Below are 4,521 nucleotides of genomic sequence, written 5' to 3' on the forward strand. Positions count from 1 at the left end.
GTGTACTGCCAATGTACGATGTAATTACTAATCAGCTAGCTGGTGAATCATTCATCATTGAAGTGTTCGAGTTATTATTCCATCCACCAATGCCGCCACACGTCTTAGATACTTTTTGTGCATTAGGCTCCCAAGGCACCGGCAGAAATAACCCCAAAACCAACACACACACACACATCTTTCGACACAAATATATAAGGCTTACCACCGGAGAAGAGGAAACTCTCCTCATGCCATCTACGGCTCAATCATATTGTTCCTGCTGTCGAGATTAATTTTTCTCGCAGGTATGGGATGCATTTAGGAACTTGAGCTGAATAACAGGCAAGCCAAGTGTCCGATACCTGAATCCTGCAAGCCCAGCCAGGGGACATGTCGCACGCGTGTAGAAGATTTCCCTGGCCTGCAGCCATGGTGGGACATCTATTTAATTGTTCACGCGACATTGTCTGCAACCCGGCTTTGTTCAGTTAATCCAGATTGTAGAAGATTAACTGAATAAGGGTCAGGCAGCTCTTTGACGCTAGACACTCTGGCCTTCAGACGCTTGAGTTGACCAGCTCTTACTGGCTGAGTCTGCTTTTGCCTCGCTGGAAGAAGGAGCTTTCCATTGCAGCATTGGCAGAGGCAGTATTGAGCTCAGGAGAGGCTCTCCTCCTCCTCTTCTTCCTCCATCCTCTCCTTCCCTCATTCTTCTTCCTCAAATTTGTAAGAGGAGCTTTGGGGAGGGGGGGGGGAGGGTCCATGGGATTTCTAGTAGTAGTAGGGGATCAAGCCCCTCCAGATTCACCATTGGATCCGCCCCTGCATTGCAGACCGCATTTGCCCTCCAGCTAAATAAGACTTGATGATGCTTCGGCAACAAACGGACTTTGGACTTCGGGGTTGTTCTGGCTACCGTCAAAAGCTAGCGAGACTAGATGACATGACAGTGGTGAGAGCTGAGAATAGCTAGTTTGTTGGTCCGATGTTAGAAAATAGTAACACGAGGCACAAAATATGGTTTAAGAATGAAGAAAAGCTAATAATGCTTCATTTTTTTGTACAAAATTAATAGATTAGGATGGAAGAGAGATGGCTCATCATGAGGGCATTGGTAATAGAATTACCAGTAGCAAGGTCCATTTGGTGCACTACTACTGAAGTGTTAGCTCAACATTCAACTGAAGCGATCTCAAGCGAAGAATATGTTTTTTTTTTGAAGAGAAAGCAGGAGCACTGCTATGTCATATAAGAAGGGAAGCATACAAGTTCAGTACAAGATTAAGATTACATAAAACAAAAGAAACTCGGTGGTCGGCAGCCCCAACACTAGTAATAGAGCTAAACTTAACATGGATCGGACGGTACCACCGGCCCACCCACAGCGAGCTTCCTGATCGAGATCTCCGCTTTTATTTCTTGAAAGACCCGGGTTGCAATGGCCCGATTGTGCTCAAAGATGCGCCGATTCCGCTCCTTCCATAAGTTCCAGGCAGTATACATCAACAACGCCGCCTTAGTTCTCCGCAGCTTCTTCGGAAGGCCTGTCAGCTCTTGCTGCCACCATGTTGCCACTGAGGATCCCATGTCTGGTATCTTGACCAAGTTCTGTGTCCACCGTGCCATTAGGTGCCAAACCTCCTTAGCAAAGCAGCAGTGCAGGATTAAGTGGTCAGTCGTCTCTTGCTCTTGACTACAAAGCGAACACATAGGATCACACGGCCACTGCCGCTTGCTGAGATTGTCTGCTGTCAGAAGTTTCGATTGGACCAATAGCCATGCAAAGAACTTATGCTTTCCTTCCGCTTCCGCCTTTCAAATGGTGGACCCCTGGAATTGACTATGCGAACCTGCAAATTGAATGTTATAAGCCGTCTTTGCTGAATAGTCTCCATGTGACGTCCACTTCCACCGGATTGTGTCCGGCTCCTCCGTGAGTTGTACACTTTGCACCAAATCCGATAGCGTGATGAAGTTTACCATTTCGTTCACACTTTCCATTCGCCACAGTCCCCTAGTCCAGCTCTGATGCTCCAGTTCCTCCTTCACCGAACAGTTCTTCCGCCACGCCAGCTTGAACAAATCCGGAAAGATGTCCATTGGGGCGCGACCGTTTAGCCAGGCGGATTGCCAGAATGAAGCTCTCTTGCCATCTCCTAGCGTGACCACCGTACTGGCTCGGAAAAGCTGACGATCAACTGCATTTACAGGAGGCTCGGTGCCTGTCCATGGTCGACCAGGGTCTGTCCACTGGTACCACAACCAGCGTAGGCGTAACGCTCGACTAAACAGGTCCAAATCAAGGATACCCAGGCCTCCAAAATTTTTTGGCCGTAAACACCTTGCCCACTGAACAAGGCAATGACCACCCTGTGCTTCTTCAGTGCCTTTCCAAAGGAAACCACGCCGCATCTTGTCAATTTTCTTGATCGCCCATTTCTGTAGCCTGAAAACTGTGAGGTGGTACATTGGAAGAGATGTTAGGACAGTGTTGATCAGGCGTAGCCGACCAGCCCTGTTCAGCAATTTTCCTTTCCACGTCGCCAGTCTTGCTCCAATCTTGTCAATGATCGGCTGAATGTCCACGCGACGCAGCTGTCTTGTGTGAAGTGGTAGCCCCAGATAAGTGCACGGGAAAGACTTGATCGGGCACTGAAACGCTTCCATGATGTGCTGCAGCGAGAGCCCTTCACACCTGATCGGATAGACAGCGCTTTTCTGTGTGTTTGTGATCAGGCCCGACGCAGCTCCAAAGCTGTTCAAAATCTGTTTCACTATTGTGACTTCCGGCCTCACCGGATTCAGCAGGATGGCAGCATCATCGGCAAAAAGACTAGGTCTTAGTGTTGCTTTTCTGCTGTTGATTGGTGTGAGAAGACCATGCTCAGTGGCCTTGTTCAACATGAGCTGCAGCGGCTCCATGGCGAGGATGAATAACATTGGTGACAACGGATCGCCTTGCCGTAGACCAGTGCTGTGACTGAACCAACGTCCTCTTGTGCCATTCAGCAGAACAGTGGACGAAGCTGAAGCAAGAAGAGTGGTGATCCAAGCTCTCCAGCGATGCCCAAACCCCATACGATCTAGCACCTCAAGAAGAAAATCCCATCTCACAGTATCAAAAGCTTTGGCAATGTCTAGCTTCAAGAAAAGTGTTGGCATTCCCACCCTGTGCAGCTCCTTGATTATGTTCTGCGTGTAGAGGAAGTTATCGTGGATGCTTCGCCTCTTGATGAATGCACTCTGGGCTCTTGACACCAGGAGGTTAAGACTCCCAGCTAACCTTGTTGCTAGTAATTTGGAAATTAATTTGCCCGCACTGTGAGAGAGACTGATCGGCCTATAATCTGTGACAGCTGCTGCATCGGCCCTCTTCGGCAACAGGATAATATGTGCCTATAATCTGTCACCAATGTTATTCCAAATTACAGCGAAGAATATGTAAACCTTCATCTTTGTGAGTTCACACTAGCAGGCGTGTCATATTGATCAGCGTGAACTGGATTCCATAGTTCCGATTCACTTTTGGCCAAAAAGAAAATGCTGTCTCCGTGGTCCCCTTTACCCTTGTCAGCCTTTTCTTTTTTACTTTTTCCGCATCACAAGAGAAAAAATGGAGATTTTTTAGAAAACATTTTAGAACAAATTAAAAATGCTAAATCTAGAGAAGTTATTTTCAAACTTTACTGAATAAGGTCTATGGAATATGTGTATGTGCGGAGAAATTATTCTGGAGGCAAACTTGAGCGGAGAATTTTTTTATACACCTTTACTCAATGCTCTATTTCTTTATCTTTGTGCTATATGCTAGGGCTTCTATATGTCACAAGTCAAAAGCTTTAGAAGCTAGCTGATTGTATCAATGCTTGCTGATCTCTCCAAGTTAAATATACACAACAAAAAGAAAGTTGACAAAATTTGTCTAAGATCCAACCAAGCAAGTAGCCTCTCTACAACAGATGTGTTGTTATAGGAAAGCCCTAAGGTTTACTTAGAAACAAAATGTTAAAGAAGTTTAGAAGAGTTCAGTAAAATTCAACAAAGCATTCGAAGCCTTTCTATATATAAAATAAAAGGAAGAAAAATAAATCTGTCAATACTTAAAAATTTGGGTAAGATCCACCAAAGTGGGTAGCATTAACCACAATATGTTTCGCAAAAAAAATAACCACAATATGTGCTATAGGAAAGCCTGAAGACTGTTCCCATCCCTGTAGGGGAGAGATGCCAACCGTCTCTCCTTTCTACTAACACAATTCATTGTGAAACCTGAAACTTATAAACACGGACGTTCCTATCTTGTGAAGCAGTATGGTACTAAACACTGGTCACCCCTGCAAGCCTGCAACGTCTCAAGCGAGTACAGAAATACTGGCACCAAACCTTCAACTTAACTTCGGAGTTCCACTAGTTACTGGATACCCTACTGACCTGTGCATGTGACATGAAGCGGATTGAAGCATGTGAAAACAAATATGAAAGGCCTTTCAGATTCTCTGTTCGGCCTTTTTGGCCCACTTGAAGCCCGGCGTCATTGAT

The 4,521-nt window shown here is 45.8% G+C and overlaps 1 non-coding gene across 1 annotated transcript; it reads right to left on the reverse strand.

The window, feature by feature from the left end:
• Positions 1-4,082: 4,082 nt before the first annotated feature.
• On the reverse strand, positions 4,083-4,236 carry LOC120710911. Its single transcript, XR_005690080.1, has one exon. It is a non-coding gene; the product is annotated as a U6atac minor spliceosomal RNA (small nuclear RNA).
• Positions 4,237-4,521: the final 285 nt, after the last annotated feature.

Source organism: Panicum virgatum, chromosome 5K (assembly GCF_016808335.1).
Source record: "Panicum virgatum strain AP13 chromosome 5K, P.virgatum_v5, whole genome shotgun sequence".
Taxonomy (NCBI): Eukaryota; Viridiplantae; Streptophyta; class Magnoliopsida; order Poales; family Poaceae; genus Panicum; species Panicum virgatum.